The sequence below is a fragment of the Lacerta agilis genome, chromosome 5 (genome assembly GCF_009819535.1).
Source record: "Lacerta agilis isolate rLacAgi1 chromosome 5, rLacAgi1.pri, whole genome shotgun sequence".
NCBI lineage: Eukaryota > Metazoa > Chordata > Lepidosauria > Squamata > Lacertidae > Lacerta > Lacerta agilis.
Window position 1 is genome coordinate 9,805,359 of NC_046316.1, and position 22,449 is coordinate 9,827,807.

At 45.2% G+C, this 22,449-nt stretch overlaps 1 protein-coding gene across 1 annotated transcript in view; it reads left to right on the forward strand.

The window, feature by feature from the left end:
- Positions 1–6,189: 6,189 nt before the first annotated feature.
- C5H10orf71 (chromosome 5 C10orf71 homolog) overlaps positions 6,190–22,449 on the forward strand; it is a 28,494-nt gene continuing 12,234 nt past the window's right edge. Inside the window, exon 1 of the mRNA XM_033148454.1 lies at positions 6,190–6,352. The gene's annotated coding sequence lies outside the window, so the exon portion shown is untranslated. The remainder of the gene's footprint in view (positions 6,353–22,449) is intronic.

Below are 22,449 nucleotides of genomic sequence, written 5' to 3' on the forward strand. Positions count from 1 at the left end.
TATGTTTTTATAAATATGGTCTGAAGCTCAACATCAAAAAAAATAAGATCATGGCCACTGGTCCCATCACCTCCTGGCAAATAGAAGGGGAAGAAATGGAGGCAGTGAGAGATTTCACTTTCTTGGGTTCCACGATCACTGCAGATGGTGACAGCAGTCACGAAATTAGAAGACGCCTGCTTCTTGGGAGAAAAGCAATGACAAACCTAGACAGCATCTTAAAAAGCAAAGACATCACCTTGCCAACAAAGGTCCGTATAGTTAAAGCAATGGTTTTCCCAGTAGTAATGTACGGAAGTGAGAGCTGGACCATAAAGAAGACTGGTCGCCAAAGAATTGATGCTTTTGAATTATGGTGCTGGAGGAGACTCTTGAGAGTCCCATGGACTACAAGAAGATCAAACCTATCCATTCTTAAAGAAATCAGCCCTGAGTGCTCACTAGAAAGACAGATCCTGAAGTTGAGACTCCAGTACTTTGGCCACCTCATGAGAAGAGAAGACTCCCTAGAAAAGACCCTGATGTTGGGAAAGATGGAGGGCACAAGGAGAAGGGAACGACAGAGGATGAGATGGTTGGACAGTGTTCTCGAAGCGACTAGCATGAGTTTGGCCAAACTGTGAGAGGCAGTGAAGGATAGGCGTGCCTGGCGTGCTCTGGTCCATGGGGTCACGAAGAGTCGGACACGACTAAACGACTGAACAACAACAACATTTTCACTGAAAAATGTTGGAGGGGTGTGTCAGTGTTAAGGAGCAATGTTGCTCCATTACTTTCCCTCTATCCCAGCCCATAGCCTTGGTTCCCCCCCCTCCAGCAGTGCCTGAATGTAATGGAATGCAGCATTGCTCCATTTACATTCAGTAGGGTGACATTCAGAGACTGAAGTGGCAACGACTGGTTGTGGTGCAGAAGCCCGTTCTCTGCAGATTCTTCTCCAGGTACATCTGCCTTCAAAGGTAAGCTGGCTAATATTCAGGGAGAAGGCCTTAATTATTCGGAAATCGCTCAATGGGCTCATGGCAACCCCAAATATTACAAATGACTCAACCCACGGAGAGATCTATTACGCCGATGATTTCCAAGGGGGAAACTTGTTAAAACTAGCTCTGGAAAAATATAAATGAAAGATCATAGCACAATTACCGTATGGTGCACTCTTGTGGACAATTGATAAGCTAGATTAATTAGAAAAGGTACAAAATATGTTTGCACGGAGGCTGTTTTCAATACCTAGATCAACAAAGCTAGCTATAGTTGGAGCAGAATTAGATTTAGCCTTAATTAAAAACCAGGCATGTGCATTAGCATAGTTTTTATGGCTGAAGATTACCTTTCGAAAGGCAGCAGAAGAGATAGTGGAAGTTTGTGGAGATGGCAAGGGAAATTGTTGGTGGTAGAAGTTCCGTACGGCAGTTCTGAATTTGGGCTTTTCTGTTCCTTACTAATATGGCTTTGGGTTAGGTCAAGGTCGGAAGAGTGTTGCTGCACAGATATTTCATCTCAAAATAACTGCATTAATATTTTTTCTGGTAAATCAAAGTCTCTATATCCTCCAGAAATTGGATTGCTCCTGCTCAGGTCCTTAAGTACTTTTAACATTTGGGCGGTTGTGTGTGTGTGTGTGTGTGTGTGTGTGTGTGTGCATATATGTGTGTGTGCGCGCGCCAGTACTGCATACTCCTGGGTACCCCCAGAAAAAACACTGGTCTAAATAAATAATCCTTCCTTGCAGATGGTCTCCCAAACTCCTGTTCTCCTCAAGCCCAGTGTAGTTGCTCAGATACGAGAAGTGAGCTAGGTGGAAAGTATAGGTGTGCGGAGAGGTGGGCCGCAGGAAGGAAAAAAGAGGGTGAAGAATTCAGTGGCCAGGTTGCTCACCGGAGCAAGACTGTTTGAGCATATTACACACATCCTGGTCTGACTACTCTGGCTACCAGTGACTTTCCGGGCCCAATTCAAAGTGCTGGTTTTGACCTATAAAGCCCTAAACGGCTCAGGACCGCAATAACTCAAGGGCCACCTCTTTCCACATGAACCTGCCCGGACCCTGAGATCATCCTCTGAGGCCCTCCTTTGTGTGCCGCCTCTTCAAGAGGTCCAGAGGGTGGAAACATGAGGACGGGGCCTTCTCTGGAGTGGCTCCCTGCCTGTTGAATGCTCTCTCCGGGAAGTTCACCTGACCCCTTCATTATACACCTTTAGGCGCCAAGCAAAAACGTTCCTTTTTATCCAGGGCCTTTGGTTGATCCGATTTACATCCTATGCCCTTTTAAAATGTGTGTGGGGTTTTTTTGGGTTGTTGTTTTAATTTTTATTAGGTATTTTGTGGTTTTATATCTTGATTTCCTTCTGTGAACCGCCCTGAGACCCCCCGGGTATATAGATTCAATAAATAATAATAAAGAGGGGGCAGGCACTCTTTACGCAGCTTTGTTGCAAAAATTACACCCCCAACCTCCTGTTTCGCGATGCAGAGACATGGGCAACAAGCTGTGCAGCTCCAATCACATCTACTTTGGCCCTTCAGACAGAACACAGGAGGAGCAACACCCCAGTTATCTGGTAGTCTCATCACTTAAATATAAGACCACTGACATAATGACTCAGGGTTAGTTTTCACCGGCATAAAGTCTTGCCACTGTGCGCTGCTTGGCTGGCAACTCTTCAGTTAAACAGCTCAGGCTTGGTGGAACAGCTGTGCTGGCACTTCAGCTTGGCTCAGTCCACGTTAAAGTCCCGCTACGTCCAGGCTCTTTCACTTAAAACACGTGGAAAATGTAGATTTCGTTGTAAAACGAACTCTAGCAGAAACCTCCGCATTTTGGTTTTCAGATGCACAAATTCGGGATGAGTTACACTTGACAGTGGCTTGTGTCAAAAAGATCTAGGGGTTTTTAGAAGATCGCAAGCTAAACATGGCACAGTGATGCCATGTAGCAGCAAAAAATAAAAGAAAAGAAAATTATGTAGGTTGCATCATCCAGAATGAGAGCAGAATACTGAGAGACCAGTATGCTCCCCTGCCTCTCTGGGGCTGCCGCCGCATCATGGACTGATGCCTAACTACTTCTATGATTTGGTTACACCATTATATCGTAGAGTATTTATGCTGGTCCATTTAAATGCCTTTCCTTCTTCCGTGCTCAAAGGCATCCCCTACCAGAACAGACTCTGCCCTTGTGGTCAGAAAGTGTCGGACTCTATGGACCACATGATACTGGATTGTCCTCTCTCTATAACATTTTTTATTTTGGCCCATCGATATCCTTTATGTGGCTCAGGGCCCTCCCCAACAAACAACTCGCGGTCCAGATTCTGCTGAGGGATGACTCCCCTGAACTCACTAGAGTTATGGCTCATTATTTGAATAGGATCTATGAAACTAAAGCCAGTACATCTGGCCTATCTAACAATGACTCCTGAGGATTCCTTATTTTCTTCTCCTTTCAGTTTTGTCTTGTATGTTGTAGAGTTATTATATATACAGGTGGTTTGTATGTTTTTGGTTTTATTTTATATATGCCAATAAAGGTGTTGATTGATTCATTGATACTGAGAGACTGGGACATACCCATACAGGGGTACCAACTTGAATAAAATATTGCTGGGGGACAGGTAAACCCCACCCCAATCACAAGGCATGGCACATGCCCATCAGCTTTGGGAGGCAGCCCCCTCAATTGGGGGAGGCTGAAGGGACCTTGGCCCCTAGGTGTTGTCTCCTATGTGCCCATAAAAAGGTAAAGGTAAAGGGACCCCTGACCGTTAAGTCCAGTTGCGAACGACTCTGGGGTTGCGGCGCTCATCTCGCTTTACTGGCCGAGGGAGCTGGCGTTTGTCCGCAGACAAGCTTCCGAGTCATGTGCCCAGCATGGCTAAGCCACTTCTGGTGAACCAGAGCAGCGCACGGAAACGCCATTTACCTTCCCGCCAGAGCGGTACCTATTTTTCTACTTGCACTTTTTGGCGTGCTTTCGAACTGCTAGGTGGGCAGGAGCTGGGACCGAACAACGGGAACTCACCCCGTCGCGGGGATTCGAACCGCCAATCTTCTGATTGGCAAGCCCAAGAGGCTCAGTGGCTTAGACCACAGCGCCACCCGCATCCCATCTATGTGCCCATAGATGGGTGAAAAGGATGGTGTGGAGGCCTGGAGATCAATCTATGACAAACAGTTGAAGTAGTTGAGTATATTTAGCCCATGTAAGAGAACCAAAACAACAGCCATCTTCAAATATTTGAAGGGTTGTTACATAGACAATGAAACAATTTTCTTTTCCGTCGCTCCAGAAGGTAGAACCTCGACTTGGAAAGAAGATTTTGGCTAAACATTAGGAAGAACCTCTGGATGATAGGAGCTGCTTGACAGTGAGATAACTGCCTCTGAAAATGGTGAGCTCACCCTTATTAAAATTTGAACAGAGGGTGTATGGCCAGCTATCAGGATTTCCTGCTTTCACACTGGGTTGGACTAAATTACCATTCCAAGTCTAGGAGTCTTCCAAAGGAAATCCAGCCTGGGTAGGTGTTATATCTCAAATGAGTGTGGCGAATGTAACAATATTGTTTTCCTACACAACTTTAGGTAACTTCAGCCATGATTAGAGGTAGGGGATTGAATCAGAGAATTGTAGAGTTGGAAGGGACCCTGACAATCATCTAGTCCTGCAGTGCAGGAATCCTACCCACAGCTGTCCCTGGGAGGGCTTGAACCACCAACCTTCTGGTTAATAGCAGACACACTAACCCATTGCACCACAGGAGGGTCTGAGAGGCAGGAGACATTCCAGACAATAACGACAGAAGCAGGATTAAGGCACGTAATACTGTCTTCAGTCCTATTATTATTATTATTATTATTATTATTATTATTATTATTATTATTACTATTATTATTATTCCCCACCCATCCGACTGGCTTCCAACATATATTAAAATATAATAAAACATTTAATTTTTTTTTTTTAAAAAAAACCTTCCTATACAGGGCTGCCTTCAGAAGGCTTGGGGGTCGGATAGCTCCATACCCTCCAACATTTCTCTGATGAAAATAGGGACATCCTAAGGTTATGCAGGGACATGGGTGGCGCTGTGGTCTAAAACAGTGAGCCTAGGGCTTGCTGATCAGAAGGTCGGCGGTTCGAATCCCTGCGACAGGGTGAGCTCCCGTTGCTCGGTCCCTGCTACTGCCAACCTAGCAGTTCGAAAGCACTCCAGTTTAAGTAGATAAACAGGTACCGCTCTGGTGGGAAGGTAAATGGCATTTCCGTGCGCTGCTCTGGTTTCGCCAGAAGCAGCTTAGTCATGCTGGCCACATGACCCAGAAAAACTGTCTGCGGACAAACGGCGGCTCCCTCGGCCATTAACGCGAGATGAGCGCGGCAACCCCAGAGTCGTTTGCGACTGGACTTAACTGTCAGGGTTCCTTTACCTTTAAGGAAAAGCAGGACATTCTGGGATCCAATGAGAAACTGGGACGGCTTCTGTAAATGCTAACAATTTCCATAATTGCTTTGATCCAGGTTGGGAACAGCCCATTTCCTATTTGCAGGAGCAAAGCACGGCTTGCTGATGACATGCAACATCCACTCATTATCTAATATTTTACTGCAACCTTCAGAATGAAACTCTATGCTTGAGCGTCTTTCCCATTAAAGCCGCTCTTTCTATTGGCTTCCGAAGGACAGGGAGGGCTGTGTCTCGGAGAATGTGGTGTGCGATACATCTGTCCTGCCCCGATGATGAAATGGGCTATTTATGAAATGACACCACGAAGACAATCATGTGTATAACTCATGGGCACATTTCTGGGTTATTATTTTTAATGACGACTTTCATGAAAACATTTTCGCCCGCCACCCGATGATGGCATGAAAATGCGGCGGTTTATGGTTTGAATCACCCTTGGGGGCTGGCCAATCGCAGAACATTATATTCTGTCACTCAGTTATCTTTGAAGCATTGCCAGCAGAGAAGCTGTGGTTAAAAATAGCTCGTGAGTGGCTGCCTGTTACTTGACACTGCGTGGCTATTCCAATACGTATGTTTGCTCTTCCCCAACCATGTTCTACACTTGGTTTCTCCTTGCCTAAGATATATTTAAGTAAGTTTAATGGACTTTTGATTTCTCGCTCGCTTCGTTTCACCTATTTGGGCAGATCTTGAGGGGGGGGGGGGAAACAGACTTGGCAGCTTCCACTTCGAAAAACCACCGTTCTCATTCACACGAAAGGATATGACTTACAGGAAGTCTGAGGGGTGAGCGAACTGCTTTGGAAATAAATGTGCTGGGAAGCTGAAGGCGGCACCGTGGCCACCCGCCTCTGATCAAAACACTCGGATCTAGAAGGTAAGGTGCAAGAAACTGCATGGATGTTGTGATGTGTGCTTTCGGCTGTGTTTACAAGGGCAGCATGGGAGCACATCATGTGAAACTAATCAGATGCGAAACATGAAACATTTTGTTATCCCCCCCCCCCATCACGCCAGATCTCTTGATCTCAGCTGAAAAACAGGGGAGTTGTCCTCCAGGTGGATAGATTTTTTTCCCCTCTGATTTATCCAAGCCAATGTTGCAATCGAATGTAAAGATATTAAGGCTACGATTCCATAAACATATGTGAGAGCAGGTGGCAGTATGCTCTGTGGGACTTATTTCTGAGTAAACGTGCATAGGATTGGGCTGTTCAAGTGTCACTTACATATGGACCAAGGTTTATCATGTTTAGTTTTATTTTCTAGCTGAAGATTTACCTTCATAAATCTCAGGTGTATATTACACTGGGGTGGGGAGAATGCTGTTTGACACACAGCGTGACACAAACATTTGTCTAGACAGACATTGGTCTAAATGTCAGTCAGATAGTCCTATGTCAGTTAATTACCTATGAAGCGAGGATAACATTACTGGGACTATTCAACGGTATTCCCTTTAATCTAGGAAACCTATCCTCAACAGCTTGGACCTCTGAGATCAAAGATGCCAAGATCCGAGGTCACAAAAACTGTGTTTCGTTATTCCGACTTGTAATATACAAGCAGGTTATGGGAAACCCTGTCCTCTTGTATTCCGTAAGGTGTCTTGCACTACAGAAATTATAATAACTAATAGTCTCGCTCAAAATGGTGTGGATATAGAGTTACTGTGATGAGCAAGAAAAACGTTTTTGCTTCTCTGCCTGTGCAGCAAGATACAAGCGGGGTGGCAGTTGGAAACTCTTATTTTCTTGTGGCAACACCTTTGCTTGGGAGTGGCAATAACAACGTTGCTTAGGGTCATTGTCCAAAATGGCCCTGAAAGGAAGACTAGAAAGGCATTCAGGCTAGGCCTGTCAGGCTCCCAAGACGCGCAGAACCTGAGAGAAGGGCGAGCATCGTGTGAGAGCTAAGGAGTTGTAGGCCAGGGGCTTGAAGTTGCTGAGATGTGGACAGCACTTGCTCTGTCATGGGACCAACATGTGGTGGAGTCTGATGAGCAGGGGAGGGCACTAATGGTAACAGCACTCAAGCCAAGTTGACAACAGTGTGCCCACTTGTTCCTGTCACCTCGCCTTCAGACTTTAGTCCTTGCCCTGGAGACCCTGAGAAGGAGGCTACCATTCGGAAGTCTCAGCTAATGAGATCTGTTGTCGCATATCCGCCAACATTTCTCTGATGAAAACAGGGACGTCCTTAATAATAATAATAATAATAATAATAATAATAATAATAATAATAATAGTTTTATGATTTATACCCCGCCCATCTGACTGGGAAGTCTCAGCTAATGAGATTTGTTATCGCATATCCGCCAACATTTTTCTGATGAAAATAGGGACGTCCTAAATTAATAATAATAATAATAATAATTTTATGATTTATACCCCGCCCATCTGACTGGGGTGCCCCAACCACTCTGGGTGGCTTGCAACATATATAAAAACAAAATAACACATTTTTAAAGCTTCACACTACATGGCTGCCTTCAGATGATGATGATGATGATGATGATGATGATGATGATGATGATAATAATAATAATAATAATAATAATAATAATAATAATAATAAATTTGTACAAATATTTATTATTTGTACCCCGCCCATCTGGCTGGATTTCCCCAGCCACTCTGGGCGGCTTCCAACAAAAATCAAATACATTAAAATATCACACATTAAAAGCTTCCCTTCTAAAGGTTGTATAGTTACTTATCTCCGTGGCTCAGTGGCCGCATAACTCCATACCCTCCGACATTTCTCCGATGAAAATGGAGACGGCCTAAGGATCAGATCAAATCCGGGATCAAATCAGAAACTGGGATGGCTTCTGTAAATCCAGGTCTGTGGCCTGGAAAATGGGGACACTTAAGAGAGTCTGGAGCAGGCTTCCTCAACCTCGGCCCTCCAGATGCTTTTGGCCTACAACTCCCATGATCCCTAGCTAGCAGGACCAGTGGTCAGGGGTGATGGGAATTGTAGTCTCAAAACATCTGGAGGGCCGAGGTTGAGGAAGCCTGGTCTGGAGCAGCTGTATCCAGTGTGCTGGATTTGGGGCTGAGGGGAAGATTTGGTTTCAGGCCTTTTCCCTCGACAGCAAGAGCACCATTTTTTCCAGCCTTACAGCCATGACCCGCTAAATAACTCTAGTCGGTCCTTGGTGTTCTATGCCAGTGTTTTTCAACCACTGTTCCGCAGCACACTAGTGTGCCGCGAGATGTTGCCTGGTGTGCCGTGGGAAAAATTGAAAAATTACTTTATCTATAGTCAATATAGGCACAGAGTTAATTTTTTTAACATTTTCTAATGGTGGTGTGCCTCGTGATTTTTTTCATGAAACAAGTGTGCCTTTGCCCAAAAAAGGTTGAAAAACACTGTTCTATGCAACTTCTTCCAGCACCCTTACTCCATGGCCACCAAAGCAGGCCTCAAGCCTCTATCTCTGGTGGGGGCCATGGGAACCAGCTCCTGGGGGCTGAGGTCCCTTCACACACACCTCTAAAATATTTGAGGGGGCCATTCCCCCAAGGTTGATGGGCACTGCCATTCAAATGGTGTGAGTGAACTGTGTCATGTGATCATGTGCATATTTTCTTCAAGTTGGCTCCCCTGAGAGGGGCCGATTTCGGCTATTGTCATTGCCACCACCTCTAGGTTGCCCAGGTGAAAAAGGGAACTTAACAGTTCTGTAAAAGAGGTATTTACAGCAGACCCTCCAAATGTCCTGGATTTACAGAAGCTGTCCCGGTTTCTGATTTGATCCTGGAATGTCCTGCCTTTCCAAAGGGCACCCCTATTTTCATCAGAGAAATGTTGGAGGGTATGCAGTTATGTGGACCCCCCTCGAGCCAAGTATATATATATATATATATATATATATATATATATATATATATATATATATATAATATCAACTTTATTTAGATTTAGATTTAACAATTTCACAACGAATTTAAAAACCTTTCACAGATACAAATACAAAGGAATAGCAAGAACCACAAAAGGTAAAAAACAAACAAAGCAAGCAAGCAAACAAACAAACAAAAAACAACAAAAATAAAAACCACAAAAAGTAGAAAAGGGGGAAGGAAAAAAGAAAGAAAAAGAAAAAAGGAAAGAAAAAGTAAGACTAAGTGTATAGTCACGTAGGTAACTTCTTCCAATGCAAGAGAGATACAAACAAAGGAAACAAAAAGCAGTAATTAATTCTAGTTACACATTATTCAACTTTTTTTTTAATCTTTCCTATATTCCTCCCTGCATTGCTGCAGTTCCATACAAATAATCTATACAATTCCATACAAATAGTCTATACAGTGACTTCCACCTTCCATACAATACTTTACTTCAGATTCATCCTTCCGTCTGTTTTAAATCATTTTCCTATCTTTTATCTTTCTTAATTTTAATTCAAAATAAATCCTCCTACTTTCAAAATAAATCCTCCTACTTTCCGAGCCAAGTAAATATACCTTTAGAAGACATCTGAAGGTATAGGGAAGTTTTTTCTTTTTTAATGTTTTGTTATGTTTTTATATACGTTGCAAGCCACCCAGAGTGGCTGGGGGAACCCAGTCAGATGGGGTATATTATAAGATAATCGTTAATATTATTATGGAATAGGATGTCCCTGTTTTCATCGGAGAAATGTAGGAGGGCATGAGCGTGTCTGCTACACAACTATTAAAGAGCCTTCTCTTTTTCAACTAGCAGCTTTTAATCACGACTCCGGCAACAACAGAAAGCCCAGCATGCTTCAAAACGGTACTGTGTCAACGGTACTGTGTCAAACGGCACTGTTACTACTGCTGCCCCCTCAAAGTGTGACCAGGCTCCAGTGCTCAGCCCAGAAGATGGAAGGGGTCCTAAGAGCACAGATTTTGCGCGCAAAAAAGACTCAGGTTCAATCCCTGGCATCTCCTGGTGGGGAAGGGGAAAGGCAGCAGGTGAAATCTTGAAAAGCTACTGCTAGTCTGGAGGGGAAAAAACCTTGACAACAGAAACTAGTCAGGCTTCTCAAAAAGCCTGACAAACAATTGAAGAAAATAGTCATCTCCTCTTATGTTGTCCTAGCATCTGGTAGTCAGAGATAGATTGCCTCTGCATATGGAGGTTCCCTGTTTTTAATTGGCTTTTGGGAACTTTGTTCATACCAGAATAATTAGACAAACACCACCACTGTCTGTTAAAACCAATTCAGCCTGTGCTCCCATGCGCACACACAGTTAAATTTAACTTCATAAACCCTTCTGTGTGACTTATCATCAGGACATTCAAGATGTGTATTCATATTAGGCAAAAAGCCTGACCTCCCTCCCTCCCTCCAACAGATAGCTGGCAAAATATTTGCCCGCCAGCTTACCCAAGCTGAAGGTTATGGCAGTGGCTGACCCAAGGAATCGCTGAATTCTTGGAGCAGGAGCCAAAAACCTGGGAAACCAAACACCATGTTATGTCTCCCTATCTGCTGCCTCGAGCTGCTAAACGTCATGTACATTCTGCTTTGATTATGTCTGCTTTGGCGATAACTGGAGCTCAGCTGAAAGCTCCCGAGAACCATGAGGGACCAAGAAAATGGAGAGGTGAGGTTGGAAACGCCTGGCACGCAACCAAGCATGGGCAGATTAGCAGTTTCAGGCAGGGCATGACCTCAGATTAATCTGCTCTGCTTACAAATTTGCTCCCTTGCTGTGTCTCTAGACTGGTTGTGCCTTTGTGTGTATGGTGGGTTTCATCAGACCTTAAAGGTAAAGGTACCCATGACCGTTAGGTCCAGTCGAGAACGACTCTGGGGTTGCAGATCTCATCTCACTCTATAGGCCGAGGGAGCCAGCGTTTGTCCGCAGACAGCTTCCGGGTCATGTGGCCAGCATGACTAAGCCGCTTCTGGCGAAGCAGAGCAGCGCACGGAAACGCCATTTACCTTCCCGTCGGAGTGGTACCTATTTATCTACTTGCACTATGACGTGCTTTTGATCTGCTAGGTGAGCAGGAGCTGGGACCGAACAACAGGAGCTCAACCCGTCGCGGGGATTTGAACCGCCGGCCTTCTGATCGGCAAGCCCTAGGCTCAGTGGTTTAGACCACAGGGCAGGACGCTCCGCGGGGCCTCTGGAGTCTGCCTGCCTCCTCCCAATCTGCTGCCCTACAGCTGAGGGGGAGGCAGTGGGCAGACCGTTTGGGGCAGCGCGGAGCCTGCATGCGCCCAAGCCACTGCGTCACTCCCAGGAGAGACAGGTGGCTCAGGCACGCTGTGTGAGTGCTGCCCGGCATTTTGTCACACACCCCCAGTGGTGACACCCGGGGCGGCCCACACCCTCCGCCCCGATCATACCAAAGTAGTACAAACTCAGGCTTGGGGCCCCCAATGGACTGTAAATACAGTAAACAATGACTCTGACTGCAATGCTACCCTCACTTATCTGGGAGAAAGCCCCGCTGGATTCAATAGGACTTACTTCTGAATAGCACAAGTTGCTTGTGCGGTTTGATATGTTAGATGTGAAGGACTGGGTTTGGCTAATACAAGGGCAAACTGAGTACAGGTATGTAGGAAAAGTGCTGGGTTCTATGTGCAAGGAACAAAAGGAGCTGGACGGAGTATGGGGGGAAACCTGGGGCTTATGAGAGCTGCTGCATATGTAGGTTTAAGGCTTTGGCCCTCACAGAACTTAGAAAACTATTTTACTTTATTTTAAAATATTTTCTTTTCTTTTTTAAAAATAATTTTTATTGTTTTTACACTATACTACTACAATATAAAATTCAAACATTTTCATACATTTTCCACTTTGGCTTACAAAGCCATGACTTCCCTCAATCCCTCCACATGGCTTTCGGAATTATATCTTGATATTATACTTCTTTAATCAACCATTGCTTACATTATCATAAAATTCCTTCTTACTTTTACTACCCTACTTACAATAATATATCTACACAATAACTACAAAACTTCTTGAAATCCTATTAGCGTATTCATATTTTAAAATATTTTCTAACATTTGTCATTTAAGAATTGTAAAGCGGTGGGCAGCACAATGTGAAAGACACACACACACACACAATAAAACCAACACCTATATAATCGCAACCATAAAAACGGGAAATCCAAATCCAACTGGTTTTAATCGCTAGCAACGTTTTGGGAGAATAAACGAATTTATTGCATGCAACGCAATATCATCAACGGAGGCCGCCTGCCATAAGAGGGGAGGTTGCTAAATAGAAAGGGCACTGCAACAGAAAAGTCCCCCTTCCCCTGGTTGCTACAGGATTTGCTTCTCCCCCTGACGGCAGAACCAGGGGAAGGAAGCTTCAGGATCTGACCTCAATGGCCAAGCCAAATCATATGGAGGAAGGTAAAACTGCCTGGTCCCAAATTGTGTAGGGCATTGTAAGTCAGCACAGAGACCTTAACCCTTGCCTAACACAGCACACCTGTATAATACCACCTTCACCACATACGTCCGGAATTTCCCGGACATAGCCAAAGGTTGCAAGGTTTTTAGCTGGGGCACTCAGAATAAGACCCACTATTTGACTATTGATTCAGAACCCTGAAATGTATTTTATACAACTGACTTTTTATTTCTATTCTTCGTATATCGTATGGTTGTTTTATTGCAATGGCCGATGGCTGACGCATATAAAGATTCATTCGTTCATTCCCGGAAGTAGCCGGGACTGGGCCATCAGAAACAGTATCTGGGCAGAAATTTGCTTAAATGTCCAGGGAAATCTGGATTTATGGCAACCCATGTCGGAAGTGTAGTTTTTGGCGAATTCCCTTAAAAATAGCTCAAAAACTTGATTGTTATTATTTTTTAGATTTTGCACACAAAAAAAGGTCAACGACTTTGTGCAAAACAAACAAAAAAAAGCTGGGTCCCACATTTTCTTGGCTCCATCTTGGCCTATCTTGCCATAGGTCTCTCTTACCTCCTATTGCTGCATTACAAAAATCTCCCTCCTCTCTCCCATTTCTTTCAGCCACCTTCACTTGGGGGGGGGCGGCTTTTCCCACTCAGCCTCCCCGCCAGTTTCTCTTCCCAAAGGCAACACGGCTTTTCATGTGAGATTTCTTCTCTACCCCGCACTGCGCACACACCATTTGATTGATGTGCCCATCACTTTGTGGGGACCCTGGGCCCCTCAAATATTTTATGGGGGTGGGGCAAAGGGATCTTGTCCTCGAGGAGTTGCCTCCTTTATCCAGCCCACAGCTTTTTTTTAACCTTGGGAGAAAATTGCCAAAAAAACTGAGCAACAGCCATGCTCATAGGTAAAGGTGAAGGTACCCCTGACCGTTAGGTCGTCACGGACAACTCTGGGGTTGTAGCGCTCCTCTCACTTTACTGGCTGAGGGAGCCGGCGTACAGCTTCTGGGTCATGTGGCCAGCATGACTAAGCCACTTCTGGTGAACCAGAGCAGCGCACGGAAACGCCGTTTACCTTCCCGCCGGAGCGGTACCTATTTATCTACTTGCACTTTGACGTGCTTTCAAACTGCTAGGTTGGTAGGAGCAGGGACCAAGCAACGGGAGTTCACCCCGTCCCAGGGATTCGAACCGCCGACCTTCTGATCGGCAAGCCCTAGGCTCTGTGGTTTAAACCACAGCGCCACCTGCATCCCATAGGTAAAGGTAAAGGCAAAGGTACCCCTGACCGTTAGGTCCAGTCGCGGACGACTCTGGGGTTGCGCGGTCATCTCGCTCTATAGGCCGAGGGAGCCGTCATTTGTCCGAAGACAAGCTCATACCCTCCAACATTTCTCTGATGAAAAGAGGGACTTCCTATTCCATTATTATTATTATTATTATTATTATTATTATTATTATTATTATTATTATTATACTATTTATACTCCGAGCAGCTTCCAACATACATAAAAACACAATAAAACATTAAGCATTTAAAAAAAAACTGCTTTCAGGTGTCTTCTAAAGATTGCAGAGTTATTCATCTCCTTGGCTTGGGGGTCGGAGAACTCCGTAGCCCTCCAACTTTTCTCCTAAGGAAAAGCGGGACATTCCGGGATCTAATCAGAAACCGGGACAGCTTCTGTAAATCCGGGACTGTCCCTGGAAAATAGTGACACTGGGAGGGGTTGCATGCTTAATGCCTGGGTAGAACGCAAGTTTGCAAACTTGCACATTCCCAACATCGAGCTACACTTAACAAAGGAAAACAACAACCTGTGGAGCTGCTGGCTTCTCCATAAGAAGTAAGCTCACTTCCTCCTCGCCTCTTTTCTCCGTTCCAGCCAATGGAAGCAAAAGCTGCGCTGCAACGGACAAGTGACGGCAATAAGGAAGAGTCCTTATGCTCCTGTTATATGACCTATGAACGGAAGGGGCAGGACTTCTCTGTTCCTCTTTCTTAATTGCTTGTCAATCACAGCTGCAGTCCCCCCCTCCCCTCTTATTGCTCCCCTTGGCCAGAACTGCGGAATGACTGTGGAAAGGAGCGGAATTATTTGTGGCGGCAGCAGGTGCACAGATTGAACCGGCACTGAAAGGAGCCAGATTGAGCAGTGGCAGGTTACTTTTAATTATAAATAAAGCGTCGCAGATAGAAGCTAATTTGAAGCCGGGCTTGGCGGTGGGCCTGGAGCCGGTTCTGAATGTCAGGCCTCAGCCCCGGTCGAAACAGTAATTAAAGAGGGCGCACGGAGGATGTGCAGAAATTCGTCTCTCGCCGCTCAGTAACTGGCACTTTCCTGCACATGCGTATGATCTGCAGACATGCCTTCCAGACAGACTAGCGGGAGAAAAGTTGTGTGAGAATAAGGGTGTTGCAGGGATGTTCCAGTATGTCTACTGCAGGGGTCGGCAACCTGCGGCCCATGGGGTCGTTTCACCGGCCCATGGACCCCCGCCGCCCACTCGGTTGGCTCCCTGCACCATGCTAAACCGGCGCGGAGCAGAGTGGGGACCGCCTTCCGCGACACTAGCCGGCTTCCCATTGGCTGAAGGAAGCTCCTGCAGCCAATGGGAAGCTGCGCACACCTCCTCCGCGCCAGAAGGAGCGCCGGAAATAGTGTTTGCGCATGCATGCGCACGCACACACTCCGGTCCACTGCAGCATCTGCAGGACCGTGAACCAGCCCAAGCCACAAAAACTTTGCCAATGCCTGGTCTACTGTGTTGAGTACATAAGATATGGTAAAGGTAAAGGTAAAGGTAAAGGTACCCCTGACCGTTAGGTCCAGTTGCGGACGATTCTGGGGTTGCGTGCTCATCTCGCTCTATAGGCCGAGAGCCGGCATTTGTCCGCAGACAGTTTCCGGGTCATGTGGCCAGCATGACTAAGCCGCTTCTGACGAACCAGAGCAGCGCACGGAAACGCCATTTACCTTCCTGCCGGAGCAGTACCTATTTATCTACTTGCACTTTGACGTGCTTTCGAACTGCTAGGTGGGCAGGAGCTGGGACCGAGCAACGGGAGCTCACCCCATCACGGGGATTCGAACCGCCGACCTTCTGATCGGCAAGCCCTAGGCTCTGTGGTTTAAACCACAGCACCACCTGCGTCCCATAGGTTGCGCGGTCATCTCGCTCTATATGCCGAGGGAGCCGGCGTTTGTCCGAAGACAGCTCATACCCTCCAACATTTCTCTGATGAAAAGAGGGACTTCCTATTCCATTATTATTATTATTATTATTATTATTATTATTATTATTATTATTATTATTATTATTATTATACTATTTATACTCTGAGCAGCTTCCAACATACATAAAAACACAATAAAACATTAAGCATTTTAAAAAACTGCTTTCAGGTGTCTTCTGAAGACTGCAGAGTTATTATTTCGAACTGCTAGGTGGGCAGGAGCAGGGACCGAGCAACGGGAGCTCACCCCGTCGCAGGGATTCGAACCACCGACCTCCCGATCGACAAGCCCTAGGCTCAGTGGTTTAGACCACAGAGCCACCCGCGTCCGTTATAAGAGATGGTGCACTCCGCAATTAGTCGAAAGCAACCCAACCCCCTTCTCAAAGCACCACAAAAATGTGTAGAAAGAGGCAAAACGACGCACCCTTTTAACCATTCTTTCATCACGCTAAACATACCCTCCAACATTTCTCCAGTTAAAATAGGGACGCCCTATTCCATAACGGAAACAATTTTATTATTTATACCCCACCCATCTGACTGGTTTGTCCAGCCAATCCAACATATATGAAAACATTAAACATTTTTTAAAAAACATATCCTATTCCATAATAATAATATTTTTATGATTTATACCCCACCCATCTGACTGGGGTGCCCCAACCACTCTGGGTGGCTTGCAACATATATAAAAACATTTTTTTTAAACTTCTCTATTCAGGGCTGCCTTCAGATGTCTTCTAAAGGTTGTATAGTTACTTATCTCCTTGGCTCGGGGGTTACATAACTCCATGCCCTCCAATATTTATCTACTGATGACAATAGGGACGTCCTAAGGAAAAGTGGGACATTCTGGGATTCAATCAGAAACTGGGACAGCTTCTGTAAATCTGAGGCTGTTCTTGAAAAAATAGGGACGATTGGAGGGTCTGCTATGTTGTGGTTTTAAATATGAGGGGCCACTGTACTAAGGTAGGGCTTAAACCAAGACAAATATCCTTTTCAGACCTCCTCAGAACCAGAGGCCTCTGGATTCCAAGGTACTCTGGGACTCTGGGGCCATTTTGGGGTGTTGGAATGGCTTCTAAGTTTTTGAAACCTCCCCCCAGCTGTTCAGGAATGGGCAATGCCAGGCAGAGAGAGGCGTGAGGAGGCAGACAGACAGGGCCGTGAATGCGATTCTGTGACTGACAGCTGTAGCATCTAAGTCAAGGAATGACTTTACCAGTGCCGCCTTTTTACTTCTGATTTCAGTGCTGGCAGCAGCCACAAGATCCTTCTGGTCAAACTGCACTCAAAATTTATCGGAAGTGAGGGGAAATGTCACTGAAATTATTGTGGATGGGGTGCATGGTTTTTGTTACTTCCAAAGTGGCCAAGGGGGTGTTTGTGAGTTTCCTTTATTTTATTCTGCAAATTATCTCTCTGGTGGTCTGCACTCAGCAGCCTTCTTGGGTGCCATGTGCTTACTGAAAACCACATTATGTCCTCAGCTGGGAAACTAGGGATGTTGTCTGGTGGTCTGTATCGGGCTACAGCTTGTTTTTGTTTTAAAGAGAAGTCTTCTTACTTGTAAAGAAATCGGTGCAGAAAAGTAAAAAGGAAGCATTTCCCTTAAAAACAAAGTCAGCACTTCCGTAACAACCCAGGGGAATAAATCACAAGCTAATTTTTTTTTTTTTAATCAGGAGATTCAGGCAGCTGGGGAGGCTGCTGTGGGTTGAAGAAATGTCTAATGGGAAGAAAAATGCGTATACCAACCTTGCCCCCCTGAAATGATAAAGTAGGCTCAACCCTGCAACCAACCGATGTTAGAAAGAAAATCTAACGTGCCCTGTGAAAAAGGCAGGTCTCTTTTGCTGGTGAATAAAATTTGTGGCAAATTGGAGGGCAGGTTTTGGCACAGCAGCAGCTTGCCAACTTCCGGCAAGCTGGATATTTTCATACGTGGGTGAATACATCCATAAAATGGCACCATTCTCCTTGAGAATCTCTATTGAGAAAGTTGGATTCTGCAAATAAGTCACATGGAGGGGGGTGGCAGCCTTTTTGCCCAATAGGGTGTCTGCATGACAAATAGCAGTGCCGCAGGTGCTGTTTACTCTCCTCGCTCTGTCCTCATGCTGGTTTTGGCTTCACCGATACATAACAGACACCCGACAGCTTGTAATGCTACAGCAGCCTATTGTTGACAGTGATTGACAGCTGGTGGCTGGCCAGCTCTAGAAGCACTTGGCAGAAGTGGATTATCAAGACCCATTTCAACCTGGGCTGAGGCCTGATTTTAGCCTTGGTTGCTCTGACGGGTAACTTGTTTCGGGAAAGGAACAGCACGGAATAGGTTTGCGTCGATTCTCCTTAATCTCCCAGCAGCCTTTGATACCACCAACCGTTGTGGTTTGCCAGATTGTGGGTCGGGAGCTGGAGCCATGGTGATATGGAGAGTCCACTCCGACCTTATGGGGTACGTTTCAGAAAATTTCATTGGGGGACTTCAACTCAGGCCCCTAGCAGATGTGGTGCGGGCTCGGGTCCCACACAGTTCTGCTCCTTGCACTTTTCAACATCTGTGGGGAAATTGGGAGCAAAGTGCCGGTACACCGTTGACACTCATTGTCTTCATAGGTACGTAGGAAAGAAAATAAAATTTTGGAACCAGAAGCGATTGGTCTCTCAAAACTGATTCTGAGAAGAGAAAGAAATAAGATGGGTGTATTTGTTGTTCTTTTTCGGCACAAGAAACCAAGGGTAGGGAACTTGTGGCTTCCATATATTATTTGATTCCAACATCTTGAAAAATCTGCACTTGCCTCCTATGAGCTCCCAAGCCAAGCTGAAGTTTGTGTTGGGACACCTATTCATTTCAAAAAGAAGCGATTTTTTTTAAAAAAAGTATATTACTATACCCTCCCAAAAATTTGAAATAAGTAAATGCAAAATATACAGAAGAGTAAGTATCATTATGGCTTCTGGTTCAGATAGATTAAATGCAGAATTTTATAAAAACCTTTTCAAAGGCATTATTCACCTCCTTTGTTTCAGCTGTTTAATTATTGCAGTTTAATTTCCCTAGTAAGACATGGAATGAGACGGGTGCAATATTAATATATTTTAAAAAGATAAAGATCTTAATTTAACTATGTTGTATGGTTCCATTTTATTATTGGGTCAAGGTTATGAAATATATATGATAATCTATGCTAGCAGATGGAATAACAGAGCAATCCTACTACAGAAAGCCGGTGCAAATTATGCTGGTGTAATTCACCCCTATTCCAAACGCAATTTAGAAGGAACCTGAAGGAATTTGACATGCACCACTGTTTTCGCTGGCTAAATTCTGCTGGGTTGCCATGGCTGAGTTGAAAGGGCACACTGTGCAATCGTCCCATTTTAAGCAGGACATTCCGGATTAACAGAAGCCTTCCTGGCTTCTGATCCCAATCCCAAATGTCCTGTTTTGGCTCCCTTGCCCTGGCCATGCCAGAGAGGGGGACCCAGGACACACTTTTTTTGGTTCTAAGCTGTAGTGCGAGTCAGCTGGCTCACACCAGAGTGTGGCACCAAAAAAGGGAACCAAAAGATGCTCTCTTTCCTTTGCCCGTCTATCGCCCAGTCTTCTTTCTCCTTCCACCGCAGCTTTCCAGTTGATATACTTCCAGAAGTATGTTGGCAGCGGCGGCATCAGTGGAGTTTGTTTTTTAATTGCCCTACAACTTTTTTAGCAGCACCGCCCTCCTCTTGCGTCGCCATTGGCAGAAGCTGGCACTCCGTCAGAACAAACTCCTCTTTTTATTGGCTAGCACTACAGCAAGTGAGAGAGCCACTGTGGTGTAGTGGTTAAGAGTGGTAGACTCGTAATCTGGTGAACCGGGTTCGCGTCTCCGCTCCTCCACATGCAGCTGCTGGGTGACCTTGGGCTAGTCACACTTCTCTGAAGTCTCTCAGCCCTACTCACCTCACAGAGTGTTTGTTGTGGGGGAGAAAGGGAAAGGAGAATGTTAGCCGCTTTGGGACTCCTTTGGGTAGTGATAAAGCGGGATATCAAATCCAAACTCTTCTTCTTCTTCTTCTTCTTCTTCTTCTTCTTCTTCTTCTTCAAGTAGTCTTTAGCCACGACCACTCGAAACTTCGCTGTTGGAGGGTATGAAAGGTGTCCATCTCCCCTTTCCCCACAGGGCCCCTTTTCGGAGACTTACACCGGTGCTAGTTAATGCCGACTTAAGTTCTACTGGCTCAGCCCCAGCTAAGCTAGGGTCAGGGATTTACACTGGCATGGCCCCAGCTGAGAGCCCAAGATCGGCCAAATCCTAACTCTCTCATCGCAGTGGATCTTGGGTTTGAGTTGTGCTGTCAATTACAGTGCAATTCTACCTACCTGAGGGGAGCGCAGCAGCTGGTGTGTGTGCCCAAATGTCCGTGTGCGAGTGAGTGTAAGAGCTGGAGTATTCTTACTTTTGTCTTCTCATTGTGGTCAACGGGAGGATATTAAATACGCCAGCTCTAGGGCTGCTGTAGTTTTAGGGCCTTTGGGAGTGTGTGTCAAAAGGACATGGGGTCCTGTGGATTCATAGCTTTCCCCCATCATAGTCCTAATACCAACAGAAGCCCACCGGCGACATGGCACTGGGGAGGTCTCCAGCAGTGAGCTTCTCTCTCAGCTGGCAGAGCCCCCTCAGTATTTAATTGCTCCATTAATCCCACAATGTGAAGGGAAGGGTCAATTGGGGCTTATCAGTAGGATTACAATGGCTGAGTGCATGAAAATAATCTTAATGAATGTAAGGTCCAAAAAGAGCCGACAATATATTTTTTTGCTCCTCAAGGCAAAGAAAGTGGGACGCGGGTGGTGCTGTGGGTTAAACCACAGAGCCTAGGGCTTGCTGATCAGAAGGTTGGCGGTTCAAATCCCCGCAATGGGGTGAGCTCCCGTTGCTCGGTCCCAGCTCCTGCCAACCTAGCAGTTCGAAAGCACAAAAGTGCAAGTAGATAAATAGGAACCGCTCCGGCGGGAAGGTAAACGGCATTTCCGTGCGCTGCTCTGGTTTGCCAGAAGCGGCTTAGTCATGCTGGTCACATGACCCGGAAACTGTACGCCGGCTCCCTTGGCCAATAACGCGAGATGAGCACCACAACCCCAGAGTCGGACACGACTGGACCTAATGGTCAGGGGTCCCTTTACCTTTTACCAAGGCAAAGAAAATATTTAGTGATGTTGAATGGGAAAGACAAGAGTATAAAATATAAATTTAATTTGGGGAAATTATTTGTGGGGAAGCATTTCATGATAAATCCATAGCAAAACCTAACATGCTTTCCATCTATTTTCAGCATGGGACAAAAGGATGGCCAATTATGCTTGCTATGTTCATAGAGCTGTTGGCTCCCCCCCCCCCCGAAGACAGAATTAAATAATCAGAAGTATTATTTTAAAGAAACACCCCAACATCAGCTCAACTAACATGTGGGGGTCGGTGTTCATGGTGACTGCATATTGGGGCTTGGCTAGGTAGGGTAACTTTCCTCTCCCTGTGTGCATTGATCTCTACAAAGACTGCACCCCTGTGACAAATAACCATGAGCAAAGCTCCTTTATAGAATCATAGAACTGGAAGAGACCACAAGGGCCATCCAGTCCAACCCCCTGCCAAGCAGGAAACACCATCAAAGCATTCCTGACAGATGGCTGTCAAGCCTCTGCTTAAAGACCTCCAAAGAAGGAGACTCCACCACACTCCTTGGTAGAAAATTCCACTGTCAGGAAGTTCTTCCTAATGTTTAGGTGGAATCTTCTTTCTTGTAGTTTGAATCCATTGCCCTGTGTCCGCTTCTCTGGAGCAGCAGAAAACAACCTTTCACCCTCCTCTATATGACATCCTTCATATATATATATATATATTCTTTTCTTTTCTTTTCAATATATTTTTATTAAATTTTACAAATGTAAATTCAAACACATCATTCACCTCTTCATTTAGGATTCTCTGAATCCTTCGACTTCCCTTCGCCCTTCCATGGTTACCATTAGCAATCGTTTTTTTTCTCTCAACTGCTTATCTTATTTTCTCTAATTTGTTAAAAAAAAAAACAATAGTCCATTTTCCCATAGGTGTTTTTGTACATTACAAGAATTACTCAAATCCTGCCAGTGTTTTTAGTTGTTTACAGTGTTCTCTTAAATACATTATAAATTTTCCCCGTTCCTTTTTAAAATTCTTCACACACACACACACACACACACACACACACACATTCAAACCCTCATTGCTATGTACAAGACAGAGAGGGAGGGAACGAATGAATGAATAGGAATTAAAGAATGGGTGTATGTTAAAAGAGAATGTATATAAA